Source organism: Coenobita brevimanus, chromosome 26 (assembly GCF_032717465.1).
Source record: "Coenobita brevimanus isolate Jiangsu-jjx chromosome 26, ASM3271746v2, whole genome shotgun sequence".
Taxonomy (NCBI): Eukaryota; Metazoa; Arthropoda; class Malacostraca; order Decapoda; family Coenobitidae; genus Coenobita; species Coenobita brevimanus.
This window is the reverse complement of record NC_136979.1, coordinates 14,741,940-14,760,761: the sequence shown is the minus strand read 5'-3', so window position 1 is coordinate 14,760,761 and position 18,822 is coordinate 14,741,940. Positions and strand designations below refer to the sequence as shown.

At 39.6% G+C, this 18,822-nt stretch overlaps 1 pseudogene; it reads left to right on the top strand.

The window, feature by feature from the left end:
• The first annotated feature begins 749 nt into the window (after positions 1-749).
• On the top strand, positions 750-3,806 carry LOC145394073 (E3 SUMO-protein ligase ZBED1-like; annotated as a pseudogene).
• The last annotated feature ends 15,016 nt before the right edge of the window (positions 3,807-18,822 follow it).

The following is an 18,822-nucleotide window of genomic DNA, read 5'->3' as shown; positions in this document are numbered from 1 at the left end:
ACATCTGATAAGCCTTTAATTATTTTCTCCTCTCCCTTCTGCCTTAGTGCCATACAGGGATGGGGTCAATTATGAATTGAATTGGAATTGATGCGAAAAATGCATGAATTGGAATTGAATTGAATTGAAAAAAAAATATTTTCAAAATAATTGAATTGATTTGGAATTGATATCGAAATAATTAGAATTGAATTGGAATTGATACCAATTAATAGCATAAATTGATATGAATTGATACCAATTAATAGCAATGAACTGATATGAATTGATTGATGTTACTAAAAATAAATATTGTGATCAGACATTATAAAATACTGTATAGTTTACTGGCAACATGGCAAGTGCCAACAATGTATGCATAACATAGCTTAATTTCAATTATATTGTGATGTTTGGCAACATTATTCATGTAATCATATCACAGTAGGCCTTGTAAACTTAAACTATGTTCTTTACATATAGCCCATGTTTTAATAATATAAGCTATTTAAGAATGTGTTCTTTTCCTTATAATTGTCTCTACAATTATTACAAAAAATTTTTGTATGATGTCATGTTCAAGAATGGCAGGTTTGAATCCTGTCAGTTTGCCTGGATGAGCTGGTGTGTACAAGTCCAGTACATGTCCTGCCGAACCTGCCATACCCTGTTGGCCAGTGTGCAAAGTTCAGTAGTGTGGTGGAAACCACTGGCAGCTGGTCTATGATAAGTGGCTTACTGTGCTTTAAAAAACAAATCCTGTGACAAAAATGCCACTAAAATCAAATGTACGTAGCCATTTCAACATGCCTTCTAGTTCTAGTGAATGCAAACCAGGAAACCTTAAAGCTGTTTGCCGTCACTGTAACCAGCCTGTTGGTGGATCTACCAAAGCAACATCAAACTTTAGGAGGCATTTAGAGGTGAGCATTTGGTTACTTTAGTAGTACCTGATTAGTATTTTAGACAGAAGAAATTAAGAAGAATTTCTTTAGATATTCAGTACACTATGGCTACTACTGTATGAGAGAGAGAGAGAGAGAGAGAGAGAGAGAGAGAGAGAGAGAGAGAGAGAATTTTATTACCCTCTTTCTTTACACTTTTTCAGTGTACTTAGTACTTACAGTATTTGTTTATTTGGTTTAAGTCAACACATTTGATATTTATAGTTATTAGTGCAGTTGCAGTCATTCATAAACTATACTGTACTGTAATATCTTTTTGTGCTTTTGGGTTTGGTATTGTACCGTACCTAACTAGAACCTAGCCTAACCTATTGAAAGCTGAACAAAAACAGGCTGAAATAGGGTTATTAGTTGTAAGGTAAGTATTAGCTGTATGAAAAAGAAAAGGAAAGACAGGTGTTTGTTAAAATATACTGTAATATTGTCTTTTTGTGCCTTTGGGTTTGGTAATGTATTGGTACCTAATTAACCTAACCTAACCTCTTAGAAGCTGAACCAAAACAGGTTGAGATAGGGTTATTAGTTGTAAGGCATGTATTAGCTGTATAAAAAAGAAAACAGGAAAAACTGGTTTTCAATATAATATGCTGTAATGTAGCCTCTTTTGTGTGCTTTTGGTTTTGGTACTGTACCTATCTAACCTAGCCTAACTCTTTAAAAGCTGAACCAAAACAGATTGAGACAGAGTTATTTGTTGTAAGATATGTATTAGTTGTATAAAAAAAGAAAAAGGAAAAACAGGTTTTTTTTATAAAATATACTGTGGCCAGTAGTGGATTCGGACTGCCGACCATCAGATCAGTTGCTGAGTGCTCAACCAACCGAGCGGATTTTGAACTGTTACCATCAGGTCAGTCACCAAACGCTCTACCAACCGAGCTGGGGCTCTGGGTGGCTCGGCTGGTGGAGCGCTTGGCTACTGATCTGATGGTCGGTAGTTCGAATCCATCGCTGGCCAGTGGCCACCTTTGGAGGGAAGTAGTGTAACAGTCTCCTGTAATTCTAGCGAGGCTACATAGTAATATGGCTTAGCTCTATGGATTAATTTCCATTTTTATATCAGTCAAGCCACCTGGATCCCGTAACAGTATTATATGTAAACTCTGTACATGGGTGGGAAGTTTTGTTCAGAGCCTTGTAAAACTAAATAATTTATTTTCCCTTGTTTTTCTTTTCAGAAGAACCACCCAGAAATCTATGAAAAGCTCGATATTCCACCAGCAGATCCACAACAGCCCTCAATGGTTAACTTCATGAAAAGCAGTACCAAAGGAAGCAAGGGGACATCCACCAACTCACGGCAGATTGAACTTACTAACTGTATTGTGAACTTTATTGCACATGATCTCCTTCCTCTATCCCTGGTTGATAGTGAGCGATTCCGCATGCTCATGGTGACTGCAGAGCCAAAGTTTTCAATGCCTAGTCGTAAGCATCTGAGTAGTGTACTTCTACCACAAAAGTCAAACAGTGTTCAGTCCCGGTTGAAGACCAAGTTACAGAAAGCCCAGAGTTTATGTGTGACAGTTGATTTGTGGTCCAGTAGGGATATGAGGTCCTTTATAGGTGTAACTGGTCATTTCATACTTGACTACAACATGAATAGTGTTATGCTGGCATGCCGTCGCTTTAAAGGCGCCCATACTTCAGAAAATATCTATGAGCTTTATCAAGAAACAATGGCCCTGTATAATGTTGGGAGTAAGGTAACTACCATTGTTACAGATAACGCAGCAAATATGGTGAAGGCATTTACTGTTTTCCCAATGGAGCAACTTGAAGATGATGACGATGGTGATGATTTTGGTGTCAATGTCTGTGATACCCTTCCATCTGATGATACAGCACCTACAAAGTCTACAGTGTATGAATATCTACCCCCAAATGGCAGTCCATGCTTTGCTCATACTTTGCAGCTTGTGGTAAAAGATGGCTTGGAGAACGATAGTCAGATCAAGCAATTTCTGGCAAAAGTAGCAAAGCTAGTTAGTTTTTGTAGGAAATCAACAACTGCTACAGAAGTTCTATCAAATGAATTAAAGCTCCAGATGGCAACATGTACACGCTGGAATAGCCAGCTGATGATGATAAGGTCAGTGCTACGTGTTTCATCTGATGTGTGGGACAAACTTGACACTCCTTACAAGTTGAAACAGTATGAGCTGAACACCATAAAAGAGCTTTGTGATATACTTGAGCCATTTGAGTATGTGACACATCAGATTCAGGGACAAAACATGGTGACATCTAGTTTGGTAATTAACTGTGTCCGTGGCCTTCGGGCTGCTTTAGCTAATCTTCATGAAGTGCATAAGTGCAAACTTGTTTCTACACTGCAGGCCTCTACAGAAACTCGCCTGAGTAAGTTTGAGTCTATGGAGGATTTCCAGCTAGCTGCCACCTTAGACCCACGTTACAAGCTGGATTGGTGCCATGACAATGAAGTCGAAGACATTCGTGACCTTCTGACTAGGAAATACAATGCACTGAATGCAGCATGCAGTGGGTGTGGGGCTTCTTCATCTACTGCCCCTGAAGAACCACCACCGATGAAAAGGAACAAATGCTTTGGTGAACCGGTCCTCTACACCAACAACAAGACCATCAGAAACCGAGGTTTCACTCTACCTCAGCCAACCATGTATACAAGAAGACAGTGATCCCCTTGGCTACTGGAAGGCCAAACAAAGTGAGCTTCCCATCCTCACTCTACTTGCAACAAAGTACCTAGCCATTCCTGCTACATCGGCTCCTGTTGAAAGACTGTTTTCTGTTGCTGGCAAGCTTTTCAGGCTTGAAAGGCGCAATTTAGGTGACAAAAAATTTGAAGAATTGATGATGATCAGATGTAATTCTGAGTAACATTTTTCCAGGGCCAATTTTGAAATTCTAATTTTTGTTCCAAAAAAAGAAGTAAGTTTTATGTTAAGGATATTGGCTAGTATTGCGACTTGCAACAGTGTTGTTGATTTAAAGGAAGTTCTTTGTTAAACATGAAAATTGAGATCTAATATTAACAATACACAGTATGTAACCTTGAAGTTGGTGACAAATTTTTGGAAAATAGATATGTGAATGAATAAACAGTTTTATTTTTCCTCTTGATATTACTGGGAGTACCTGGGTGGCATAAGATTTAAATAAGTACCTTCAATTGGAATTGACAGGCTTATAAACTGAATTGAACTGGAATTGAAAACGTATTATTGAATTGAACTAGAATTGAAAACGTATTATTAAATTAATTGGAATTGAATTGAATTGACAAGCTTATGAATTGAATTGGAATTGAACATTTATTTTTCCAAATGAATTGGAATTGAATTGAATTGAATAATTCACATTTTACGTTGAATTGGAATTGAATTGAATTGATAAAAATTAATTGACCCCAACCCTGGCTGCCATACAGCCATATTATGGCTTGGTGCTAGTTCTTCATTATTCCTTACTTCCTTCAGGGAGTGATATTTATTTGGGGCTTATATGTACTGTACGTATATGCATAGAATTCTAACACTCTACGTGCGATGTATGTTTTTCTGCTGTATTATCCTTTTTTCTCGTGTAGTATCGTGTTTCCTTAAGGTGTTTGAAATTATACTCAGTAGCTATGATCATTTTTTGCCCCATGTATGCGTCACTCCCTTTTCCCCCATGTGCCTTCCTACTTGACCCTCAGCCTCAACGGTCCCGAGTGATTGGGCTTGTACTGAATGGTAAATAAAGATTATAAGCAAAGAAAAATAAAATATTTAAATTTACCACCTCACCACGATGACATTTTGGTCCCTTTGGAGCATTCGTTCATTACATACCCCTTCCCGACATTCGTTGGGTCTGACAGACCCATTTTGGAAAAAAAAAATGAAGAAGCACATTTATAATCAAACTGTAATGGTTCTGAAGAAGTACACAAAATTTTACCTCTCAACTTTAATCTAAAACCCCAAATAATTAAAAGAACACCTACTTCTTCAGGGGTGACCAAAGAAAAATACGAAAAATGGCAAAACTTTTAGAGTACAAACTACGGTAATAATCTTATAAGACTAACACTTAAGACTTATCCTTCGCTTCACAGTCTTACAGGATCCTGAATAATCTGCTGTGGCCGCCACAACCGTCTGGCACATTCATTTACTGTGACAGTCAAAAAAAAAAAAAGTGGGGGGCCATATTTTGGGTGTGGTACCCCCCAAAATGGATATATGAGAAAAACCCATAGAGAGAGCCAAGCGACAGAACCTTCTCTGACCACTACTAGACACATACTGAATGTACACACAGCAAAAAAAACTATCGTTACAGGGGGGTCCGATGTGTTTCATACTGAACAACCTGGCTGTCTCGCTAGGGTTGGTAAGCCTGACAGTGAGTGAGTTGCCAAATAGGACGAGGTAGAAATATGCATGGGAGAAGCAATGGATATAGCTTATAATAAATATGCAACAAACACACGCAGGGATACCAATGGAGGAGCCTGTTACCAAAAACCTTCATTCGTGTGTCATTTTATATCGTGCAGAAGGTGTAACGATAGTTTTTTTGTTGTGTGTACCGTACTGGATTCGGAATGGGCAGCCGCGCTTCCCCTAAACCCATGCAGTTATTACATGATTTCCATAGCGCTGGATCTCATACACCCAACGAATGTCCAGAAGGGTTAATTGCTACACTGAGACGATTTCATTCAGCCAGTGAGATTATTTTCTAAGTGGATGGCTTAGCTAATTTACAGCTTTAATGAACCCCTTCACTACTAAGGTTCATCAGATTAATAAGGGCTGGTGGTGGCCTGCTCAAAAATGAAAACAACGTCACGGGCTTTTTTCTTTTTTTTTTCCAGGAGGGGGGGCATAGACCCTTGTACGATACTACACCTCCACATGTCACCACTTAGGCTCTGACAACCACCATCCATATTGAATACATGGTAGGGTTGTCTCGTACAGGATTGGTGTATCAGTATTACTAAGAGGTGTTTTTACTTTTTTTTTTTTTTTTTTTTAAGGAAATTCAAATCCTTGAACTGCTACCCCAGCCACCTCTCTACTGACTCTGCTACTGCCATGTTTTACAGTATACCGATACGCGCTGTAGCTGCTATAAAAACTACTGAATGTATAAGTTTGTTGGTGTGCAAAATTGGTTTATGGATAGTTGGATACGTATTTCATTAAGCGTTACATTGAGTAACCCAAGTTGCTCTCTCTCTCTCTCTCTCTCTCTCTCTCTCTCTCTCTCTCTCTCTCTCTCTCTCTCTCTCTCTCTCTCGTGTTTGTGCGGTGTACTGTAAAGTGTCTGTTCTCTCCGATGCAAGGAGAATATATTTTCACACGTTTGGTTCTTAGCAGGATTACTCAGAATCTAAAAGAGAGATTTGGACCAGATTTGGTGCGTAGATAGCCAATGTCCCAGGGAACAATCGATTAACTTTTGGAACCAATCTGGATCATATAGATTCTGGATCTGGCAAACACCTTTTGCGAAACCCAAATCATTGGTGAGAAACCTTAACCCATTATGAAGAGTGGTTTGGAAATTAGGTTGCCCTTGTCGGAGAGATGCGCTCCAGTGAGTGCCCCTCTAGTTCCGTCTGTGGGCATGGGTACTCAGGTGTTAGAATTCCTTCACAACTAATTCATGTGTTATTCCGTAGGGGGTGCATGGGTAGGCTATGTGCAGTTCCTGGTATTCCTCAACGACCACCAGTTCACCAGGGAATGTTCAACAGGCCGGAGTTCCAAGAGAGATCCACCTGGGACACCTTTATGTTTCTCCAGTCTGAAGCCATGGGTGGGTTTGGACACTTCTTTGCCTCACTTTCCTCAAACAACGTTCCTTGTCATTATCTTCATCTTTTCTTCATCTTCATTAGAATCATCATCGTTATTATCATCCTCATCTTCATCAACCTGTACGTCCCTTTCCACCTTAGGGTGGGGTAAGTTAGGTACCGCGCAGGAAACAAGGAAGGAGACACACGAAGTAAGGAGTATCGTCTACAGCATGCAAGTAAAATGTGCCAGTCACTTGACACCATTCATACCTTAACCATATAAACATATATTAAAGATATTACTTATAGATGCACTTACACCTGCCAGATAGTCAGTCCGCCTACTATGAAGTTAAAGAAAAGCTGTTACACCCCTGTTATGTTCCCATTTGTGCATAATTCATTCACCTAGCTCGACCCCCCCGCTCCCGTAAATTTCCAAATCATCATCATCATCATTACCATCATCATTTCCCCACCTATGGATAGGGTAAGGATCCAAAATACAGGGAAAGATTAAGTACGAAAGTGGGCGAATCATCAACAGCTTGCCCTAACACAGCGATTGTTCCAAGGCATAATAGCCAGCAGTGGTCTGGTGTGGCACAGCAACAAGAGGTTCACCTTGAGGCAGCTGCGGAACCTGGGTGTGGGCAAGTCTAAGCTGGTGGTGACCGTGCACACACAGGCCACGCAGCTGATGCACAGGTTTAGTAAACAGGAAGGCTGGCATCCGTGCTTCATGTTCTCTGTAGGTGTCAGCATTATATATCTTTTTTTATAGCTGGAGGTGAGTTTCTACGTGATGTTAGTCTCAAACTTCATAAATGTGGAAACCGTTTACAGTATATAACCTGAAACCATTTTGCCAAAATTATATTTCATGGGCCTCCTCTGTTTTGGATGATTGCTGAAATTAAGTTTCCATAAGGTGATGACAGTGTACAGTATTAGAGTGCACTTTATTAACTCCTACACCGTATGTTGATGTGGAATTATCTGGCAGATAGTGTATGGATGCGCCAAAATTATATGCAGATGGTTAGGCCTGTGAGATGGGCCCAGGATTCTGGTTGTTTGAATGGTATGTCAGTAAAGTGTCTGTCCCATTACACTGGGCATACTGGTTATGATTCTCCCTCTAGCATGCTTTTTTTTTTTTTTTGAGGGGGGGATGTTATCTTGAAATAGGAAAAAGAAGGAACAAATGTAGATCCATTTACAAAGTACTCAGTGAAATGGGTCACACAATCGCTTACCATATCAGTCCTTAGAATACTTGGTTCTGTTTCTTAAGCATAAATCTGCCTTGTATGCTTATTTGCAGTGTCTTTGTAGACTGTATGCCATTTTTCATAATGGATTCAGCAGCCACAAAGAATGGTGACTAGACTCCTTTTTCTTGCATTCATATTGTTTAACTGTGTAAGAAACCGTGTCTTTCCCTTTACGATTTTGGTATTAACCGTTTTAGGCTGCTGCGATGACATGTTTATCCCCATTCTGATGAGGCTGTCACGAGATTTTTATTTAACTTAGGAAGGATCTCAAGCAGTGAGGGAGTTAATTAAGGCAATATATAATGCCTACATTTCGAAAAGTCTGCACTAAGCTGAAGAGAATCACCTGTTAGTGATAAAAATAAAGTAACAAGTAACCAGGACGTCATCGTCTTGAAAAAAGTTGAAAATACGAATGTTAGTTTGCCTCAGTTCGCTATTCTTTCACAGCATTCTAATTATTGTATTTGTTGTCAGGGTTTCGAAAAAATTTTGATAGCGCTTCTATAATTGTACAGTAGTTACATTTTCTGTTTCTGGATCCTGCCTTTCCATGACCCTTATCCAGTTTCTGAGAAGTTACTTTGCATATTACACCTTGCCATATATTCTGCTATTTTAGCCATACTGATACTGATAGTTTGCATACATAACATACTATCAGCGTGTCGTATGCAGCAGGAAATTGGTAAGGAATGAGCCTGTTTATAAAGAGCAAGGTTACATAGCCAATTGATGATAAATGTATTACCACTGTCTTCTTTGTCCCTAAGTCTTACCCATCTTAGCGGCAGTTAGGGTTGGGGTGATGATGATGATAGTTCTCTTTTCATTGTGTTTTGTGTTTGTTACTAAATCTACCTTTCTTAAATGGAAATTAGGGTTGGGGTGATGACTTTCCAACCTTTGTGTTTTCTCCTGTTGCTGAAGCAGCTGAATCCCACTTCACCATACCTTTTAGGTGGATATTTGATTAATTTTGGATCTTGCTTCATTCCATCCTGAGATGGAAAAACCCATGATGATGATTCTAATTACGGTTTTCTCACCGCCCACTGGCAGGTTTTCACTTCCTGCTGTGTACCAAGGTGAACATCTTAACCAGCTTCTCGCTTCCATCCACCACAACCTCCACTACTGGCACCACCCACACCAGCAGTTGCTGATGAACGCTGGCCTGATCAGGATGGCAAGGTACTTTTGAAAAGGTATGTGAGGGGGAATGCCCTTTGGAATTAGCTAGTCTCTCTTGTTTACTATTGTAACATTACATGTGCATCTTTTTTTCCCCCCAATATAAATGATAGTATGCTGACTTAAGGTGCTAGTTATAGTGACCAGTAAGCAGAAAAGATCCACCACTAGGGACAATCTTTTTTGTGTTGGTTAGGCTGCTGTAGGTTTGGTTTTTCATCTGCAATAATGCCCGATATTGTGATGCCAAGGATAAGGCCAAAGGAAGCCAAGATTATCACCGAATAGTCGCTGGAGTCCGTGTCACATCGGCAGCAGCAGCATCCTTACTTCATATTCTCACTTAATGATGGAATGAGGTAGGGTTCAGAAATCATGGAAAGGGAAAAGGGAAGAACGATAGAGAACGAGCATACTCACAATCATCCATTCATTATTCAGACACCAAGAAATATAACTCTACCTCAGAGGGGTAACCAGCTGCACATTATTTAAAAGTTATTTCTTTAGTTGTGTGCTTCACATTTGTTATCAGAGCCAGTCCGTCGCCTGTCAGGTTAAATAGTTGCCCAAACCTTGTCATGGTGCTCCTCCGTACATATTTCATCCAACTGTATCTGTTCTTTAGTCTCGCCATTTTTCTGTTTCGCTTTATCCTACCATTCCACCTTACCCTCCCAGGCCTTCACCTCTGCTCTCTCTGTTCATTTAGTCTTAGTATCTTCTGTACTCCACTCTCTTACACAATAATTTGTCCAGTCATGCCACGTTGGTTTCCCGCGCCTCTACTCAACCTTAAGACTCACTCGTATACCCTCCTCACCACTGTCTACATCCATTCTCTCCATACGACCATACCATCCAAACTCTCCTCAGCGCTGTCAGCAGGTTTTCTTATTTCACGTCTTTCACGAATCGCATTTTGTATTTCCTGTTGGCTCCTTCAGCAGACCTGCTTATCCCACATCTTTAACGAGTTATATTAGTTCTAATCCTATCCTCTTTCCAGGCCGGCGTCATTGGGTGGGAAGGAATCAGGTCAGGATGGAGCAGTTTATCATCGCCACAACACTGCTTCAGAGTGTAAGCTTCGCCGTCCCGCCAGGCAACACATTCAACTTCACTCCAAAAGCCAGAGACCCCTCCTGTACACACACAGAGTGTGAGCTTCGCCGTCCCGCCAGGCAACATATTCAACTTCACTCCAAAAGCCAGAGACCCCTCCTGTACACACACAAGTTTAAAAGATCTATCAACTTACCTTTCAAGATTTCCCGCCTAAGGATTGAGTGAAGAAGGATCCAGAAACCGGAAGAGATGGTAACAACATAGTAATGTGGGGTAAGACTCATTCCCACATCATTCAGGTCCCCGGAATCCTCTGTCTCTCTCTCTCACACACACACACACACACACACACACACACACGCACACGCGCGCGCGCGGGCTTGACATGCACCAGCCGTAAAGTCAGTCCGTCTACTATCGCGTAAAAAAAAAAAAAAAAAACGGTAAATCCATGTGATACCGTAGCTACACAGTATCAGGCTGTAACTTTACAGAACACAGTATTTGTATAGTATCATAGATTACTGATAACTCCAGTAGCTATAATGTCTATTTTGTAATTTGTGTAATATACTTTGTGTTTTTAAAAAATCGAGCTAAAGTGGCGTTCGCCTTTATATTTGGTACCCTGAGTCGGAGTTTAATAATGTAACCGTTTGTCTGATGACCACTACCAGAAAATTTTGTTCAGCTTTGGAAGTATTTCAAGCTGGAGGAGTTACATACAGCGTTCATTATCCCTTTCATCATTAGATGTATACTATAAGTTTAATAAAATCGTTTGATGGTAGCTAGAACAACATCTCATTTGACTGAAGCTATTAACCTGCAAGATAGGCATGAAGAACGCTAACAGCAAAACGAAGGACACAGGGAAATGCAGTACTCGTACACTTTAAATGCCATCCTTAACAGGTTTAATTCCAATCCAGGGACTGATTTTCTCCCCAGTATATTCCTGCTGAGGAATGGTTTGTTGTGACGGGGTTAGCAGCAGTCCCTAAGGTGAATTAAATAGTCTGCTGACAGCAAGATTAAAGTACGTCATCGGATTGAAAGGGTTTTACTTCTGACACTTGCACAGAGAGAATCAAAACCAAAATGAAGAATAACTGAATACGTAAAACGCAATACCATGTAACGGACACCATTTTTGTATAAAAACAATTACACAAATTTAATTACTGCATAACAAATTCCAGGACCAAGAAACAGTCCACTTTTTGTATTTATTTATTTTTTAATCATTTCAGTTGTGCTATTTCTGAATTTAATAACTATATCCAGGGTTGGCAGATTAAATCAAATTGATTTAATCATGTGATTAAATCATTGAATTTTTTGCTAAAAAATCATGATTTACTTTATATATATATTTATTTTTTTAATCTAAAAGGTAACAAAAATAAAGTCTGAAGGTTTATAAAAGTTGTGTATAACTTTGTGTTGGCATTCATTTATTCAGATACCATTAAGTTTGCAGATTTTGGAGAATGGTGCCGTTAGAAATTGCTACATTGTATGACAGATAAAATATTTTTACATTTGTGTAACTAAGTATTGAAAATATTTGTACATTTGAAATAATGAGCCATAAATCAAAGACCAAAACCATAAGACTAGGTAGGCTATGCCTGGTCACTTAAGGCCATGTCATAATAATATCAGCTTAAGATTTTTCTGTGTGGTGATATAATCAGCTTTGGAATATGCTGTCTTGATGACCACTGGCAACTCAGCCTTAACCAGCAGTGTACAGACAGGACTTGAGCAGGTATGTACCAGGTATCTGGATTCTGTGCAGTGGCTTTCAGCCTGAACCATCAGTGGACAGACAGGACGTGAAGTTAACAGTATTCAGTATACTGCGTTTGAAATATTAGCTTTATAATAAACGGATAAATAAACCAAAAAAAATCAAATCGAATAAATAAAAAATAATTGATTTTTTATTTTTTATTATTAAAATAATCAACTCTGCATATCCACCTGTCACGTCACCTGTTCTCGTAATTTCTTCCCGAACGTTCATACAATAAAATTTGAGAAAATACTGAAAGATATTGTCAGTGCCAATTGAAAGAGATCTCCGTTGTTCGTATTCAGATTATAATACAAAAAATAAAACACTTAAAAAGTAATTTAGATTGCGTTTCTGTATTTGTCTGTTTTTGGTTTGTATGACGGGTCTGGTTGGTCGAACTTTAGATTCCAGCAGAAATCTACCAGCATGACTGGACTTCATTTCCCTTTGTATCTACTCTCCTTTTTCTATATATCGTGGTGGAGCTTCTCCGTGTTCATACCCCCCCCCCCTCCGGCATTCTCTGGGAAAAAGGACAGATGGGCATGTAGAAATGAAGTTTCAGTGACATGTTACACCCAAAACGTTGGTAGCATTGATAAGTTCATCCATTAAAACATTATATGTTAGTCATCTGTGTGCTTTCCCAGTAGTCCACTGCACACACCCTTGATTGCACGTCATGCTGCTGACTCATTTTCATTTCATTGATTCGAAATCCTTGTCAACCTCGAGTTGACGAATTTGAGGGCCAACAAATATGCCCTTTTTGATGTTAGCATCACATTTCGGGAAGTTTTTCCTTGAGGTACTGGAAACATGATTTATGATGCTCCAGAGCTCTGGCAAACTGTTTCATTATGTGGAGTGGTGGCAGAATGATCTGTACTGGTGGTTCGTGAAGAATTTTGTGGAATGTGGGTGTCAGTGAATCCCGCTATGGTCAAGGTGAGCGTAGGTAATGTTCTGATCTTCCTCGGTTATCCCATTTACATAGAAAGCACATAAACTTCGTATAGCCAGTTTCCAACCCGTTAAGAATGGCAACAACTTTCCACTGCGCAAACAAACCATTCATCGTACTGTGTCGTTTATAAAGACCCCAGCATGCCTGCATTCCTTGCCCTTGGTCACCTAATGGCGGCTGTCCACGCTGCTCGATCTCTGGCAGCCTCTCTATTCAATCCCTTATCCCTCTATGACCTCGTCTCACGTCTTTTTTTAATCCTTCTCTCGCAACCCAATCCCCGACGTTCACACTTCTCACTTTCCGCATCCAATTGTCATTCTCCATCCTCTCCACATACCTAAACCATCTCAGTCAACCGCTCCTCATCACGACACCAATACACTCCAGTACCATCCTTCCTCTCAACTCGTTAATGCGATCTAAAATAATGGAAATATTTTCATGTCTTGAAATGACTGATTGAGTATTTGGAACTGAAGGCACGATGTTTCCAATATGCAGCAAAACATCACAAATTTTTTTAGAGAGATTCATCAATAACCAGCCTTCAGTGGCTTGGTTCATAGCTCTGTCCAAGAGCATCAAACAGTACCCTGATATTACAAAGACAAAGGTTGTTTTCCATTGAGCAGTATTGCTGCAAATCTGATGAGTGTTTCCTGAATGTTGTAATCCGTACATCTTTATCCAACAGATTCCATTCCTGCAGGCAGGAGGCTTGCAGTTCGCTCATTTGTTTAGTGAAGGTTAGATGATGAACCAAATCATTGAGTACAGGCTAGATTATGAGATGCGGTTTCTTGTCAGATTCAGGTTGTTGCTCATACGTCGGATCTCGTGATTCTGGTTCGTCAGAGCTGACCATGTCATCGCTTGGTATTTCGGATGGAGGCTGAAGGCCTGGTATATCACTGGAATGGCCAACAGGGCGAAGAGCAGACTGGAGGTTTGGATGGACAATAACCATTTTATCCTTACTGTTGCGGTCTGTAGTTTGACAAGAAAAACATCGTACACATTAGATTTGCCTTATACCGATATAATAATGCAGTATTTTTGCAGAAAATGAGACACCTTGTGAGGAACCTGTAATTGACAAAGAGCATAAAGGGAAGAAAACATACCTGTGATGTCTGTTAAGCAGAAGTAGCAGATGAATGGTTCATCGGCTCCTCCATAGCACTGGCACACCAAATGTGAGACCAGGACTGGTGCCCTAGACCCATACCGAGAGTGAACATGTGCACCTGACACAGCATATATGAGGTGCCCATCTTTTGTCCTGATCACCCACTTGGCAGCCAAAGTACAATATTCATATAGTTTCTTCACATGTGGGGTCAGTCGTCTTTTATACTGCTTCAGTGTCAGCGATCCACATACATAACTAGAAAGCATTCAGAGAGCGCATACCTCCGCCAATGCTATTACAGGATCCGTATCTCCCCTCAAATTTAATCAATCCTTTCTTGGCCCGTGGCCCACTCTTCCATAACAAGCGGTCTGGAGAACTGTTGCACTGGGTGAGTGATCTTTATTGTTCTCCGTGTTTTATTCTTTTCATTGCGTCTTCCTTTATTTTACTTTTATTTCGTTCATTCTTTTTCTTTCCTTTTCATTTTTTTCTGTATCCTGTAGTCTATCTGTTTAAATTTTTCAGTATTTCTCCTTTCGCTGTTTTCCTCTCGTTGTTTCTGATTCCTTGTTCATTTCTTCCTCTTAATACATCATCACAAGCTACGATGATGGGCGAACTTGCAATTAAGCTGATTATCGTACATACACTTACCTGCTGTACATCAGCATAACCGTCACCACCATCATCATTATCACCTTTACTATCTTCATAATTTCTTTACCGCCTTCACCAGTATCCAGAAAATTATCCTTACCATAATAATGTTAACCTCCATCAGCATCATCAACACTACCGCCATCACCACCATTAGGTACATTAGATCAAAGCCACAAATACATTACATAGTCACAAGCTACAAGAGAGGCAGGAAGGTAGATGAAGTAAGGTGCAGCCACCGGGCACTCCACTACAGGTGTACACAGTTCACACCTTTACCAATCAGGTTTGGTTTGCCTTCCTTCTCCCTTTCTTTCTGTCTTTCTCATTTCACGTTTTCTCTCATTCCCGCTCGCCTTGCGCTTTTGTTTAATTTTCAGTTTTCGACTTTCCCCGTTTTAATTTCATGTCTCCCTCTCTCTCTCTCTCTCTCTCTCGTTATTATTGTATCCGCGTTTTACTTCTTTTCGCCTTTTGTCTTCTTTCTTTTCCTTGTAGTCCGTCTTTATTCACCACATTACGGCCAAGGGAAGTAGGAGTCAGGATGAAGTAAGGTGGAGCTAATGAGCGTCTAACATTTGCGTCTCAAGGTCGACCCACCCAGGACTTTATTTTCATTTTTATAATTTTATTTTTTCCCTCTTCAGTTCTTTTTCCTTATATTACACTTTTGTTTTTGGTTCTTCTTTCGCCTTTTCTTCTATTCTTTCCTTCTTTTTCTGTTTTGGTTTATATTTTTCATTCCTCTCTCATTTAATCTTCTTTGGTCCCAGTTATTTTTTTTTTATATATACTTTTGGATAATTCTTTGACGCTTTCTTTATTAGTTCATTCATTCTATTTCCTGTCTTTTCCTTATTTTCCGGTGATTCTCCCATCTTCCCTGTTCTTTCTCTTTCTTCTATTCTTTTTCCCTTTTACAATACCGTCACAGGCAACAAAAGAATCGGTGACGAGGGGAAGCAAGGTTATCACCTTTAGCACTAACTTTCTGAGTATCACCACCGTCATCAATATTATTAGAATCACTAACACCACCACAACCATCATCATCCCTATTATCACCACCAAACCACCACCATCATCATCATAAACACCACAACCACAACGATCATCAATCTTCAGACCACCACAACAATCATCATTATCATCACCATTATCATCATCACCATCAACACTACTCCCACCATCATCATTATCATCATCATTTATTGCAATACTTATTCTCATAACAATTTACCCAAACCACAATCCCCTCCACCGTCATCATAACTGCCTGCACTACCGTCAGCTACATTGATCTACACCCTATATTACATTATCGTCAGCTACATTGATCTACACCCTATATTACATTATCGTCAGCTACATTGATCTACACCCTATATTACATTATCGTCAGCTACATTGATCTACACCCTATATTACATTATCGTCAGCTACATTGATCTACACCCTATATTACATTATCGTCAGCTACATTGATCTACACCCTATATTACATTATCGTCAGCTACATTGATCTACACCCTATATTACATTATCGTCAGCTACATTGATCTACACCCTATATTACATTATCGTCAGCTACATTGATCTACACCCTATATTACATTATCGTCAGCTACATTGATCTACACCCTATATTACATTATCGTCAGCTACATTGATCTACACCCTATATTACATTATCGTCAGCTACATTGATCTACACCCTATATTACATTATCGTCAGCTACATTGATCTACACCCTATATTACATTATCGTCAGCTACATTGATCTACACCCTATATTACATTATCGTCAGCTACAAGAGAGATATTGATCAAGATGAAGTAAGGCGTAGCGGCCAGGGACTCTACTACACCTTTACCAAGTTCAAAAGTGGCTGGGTTGGGCCTCCTTTTCTGTCTTTCTTTTTCTTCCTATTTTGTCACTGTCTCTTTACGTTTCTCATTTTCTTTCCACTCTATCTTGCTCATTTTCTTTGTTCACTATATTACAGCAACAAAAGCTACACTAGAGGTATGAGGGGAGATGAGGTAAGGTGGAGCGGCCTGACACTGTACTACAGGTGTACTGAGTTAACACCTGTACTATTTATACCAGAAATAACTTCTTTGTCCATCTCGTCGTTTCCTTCTTATTTTCGTAATTTTATGCTTTCTTTAACATTACTTTCATTTTTATCCTTTCCTCTCTTTTTCTTATCGTCTTCACAGTTTTTCTCACCTTCATTCCTTATTATTATTATTACTCTTTTAGTTTTTATCTTCTTCCTTTGCTTTCCTATAAATTATCGTTGCATTCATCACTATATTATAGCAATAAAACAACAAGGGAAATAGGAGCCAAGGTGAAGTAAGGTGGAATGGGCCGAGTAGCAAAAGTGTCGCCAGTTCAACCCTATCGGCTCACCAGGGTTCCTTTTTTTACCAGCCGCGATAGCCAAGCTGGTATTGCTTTCAATATGTCCGTCTGTACGTGTTCCTGTTAGCACGATAACTTCGCAACCGCTCAATATATCAAAAAAAAAAAAAAAAAAAAATACAGGTGTGTAGTACGGAAAAAAGTAGATCACGAGTTCGAAATTGGTGAAAGTAGGTCAAGGTCTGTGTGTTTGTTACCACGATAAACGCAGCCGATCAAGATATCATCACGAAATTTTAAAGATGTGTAGTAGGGATGAAAATCTCCTACGAGTTCGAAATTGGTGAAAGTAGGTCAAGGTCAAGATCATATTCCGAGCCACGCTAGATATGTTTCGGCTCGCGGCTGGTGTGATTCCTCCTTTGGGGGTGGGGGTCTCTATTTTTTCTTTCGAGTTTGTTTATACTTCTTTTCTTTGTTTGTATATATTTGTTTATTTACGTTTCATTTCTCCATGCGTTCTTTCTCCATTTCCGTTCTCCTGTTTTTACTTTCTTTTCCCCTTTCCCTCTTTCTCGTTTCTTATGGTCCCATATTCTTTTTTTTTTTCCTTTTATTTTTAACAGGCCATTTTTTAATGCTGTCGTGTCATTTCTGCTTCCATTATGTTCCAGTTATTTGTTGCTTTCTTCACCTTCCTTCTCCGTCTTCTCCCTCCTTTTCTCTTAATTACCTAACATCAAGCAACAAATGATGGGAAGCAAGATGAAGGAAGCTTATCATCTGCAGTGCCGACCAGCATCATTATTACCAACACCACCGTCATGCTTATTATTAAGGTCATGATCAACATTGTTGTACGAATGTATACAATTTTCATTTTATCGTCAAAAATAGATATCATCGCTATCATCGTCATCATCCACACCACCTTCGTCATCATCATCAACACCACCATCACCACCATCATCACACAATCATCAACACCATCATCATCACCATCATCAGCACCACCATCATCAACACCATCATCATCACCATCATCAACACCACCATCACACCATCATCAACACCACCATCATCACCATCATCAACACCATCATCACACCATCATCAACACCATCATCATCACCATCATCAACACCACCATCATCACCAACATCAACACCGCCATCATCACCATCATCAACACCACCATCATCACCATCATCAACACCACCATCACACCATCATCATCACCATCATCAACACCACCATCATCAACACCGCCATCATCATCATAATCATTATCATCACCACTATAAACATCACCACTACTGTCATCATAATCAGCATCAACATCATCATCATCATCATAACTGCCAGCAGCATCAGCGACTGCATAGATGTAAGCACTATAATACAGCATCACAAGCTGCAAGAGAGGCAAGAGGCGAGATGCAATAAGGTGCAGCGGCCTCGGACACTACTACACCTGTACCCAATTACAACATTTACCAGTTATCCTTCATTGGCTTTATTTATACCTCTATTGACTCATTCTTTATTTCATGTTTTACTTTCTTCTTGTCCTTTTCGTCTCTCTCTCTCTCTCTCTCTCTCTCTCTCTCTCT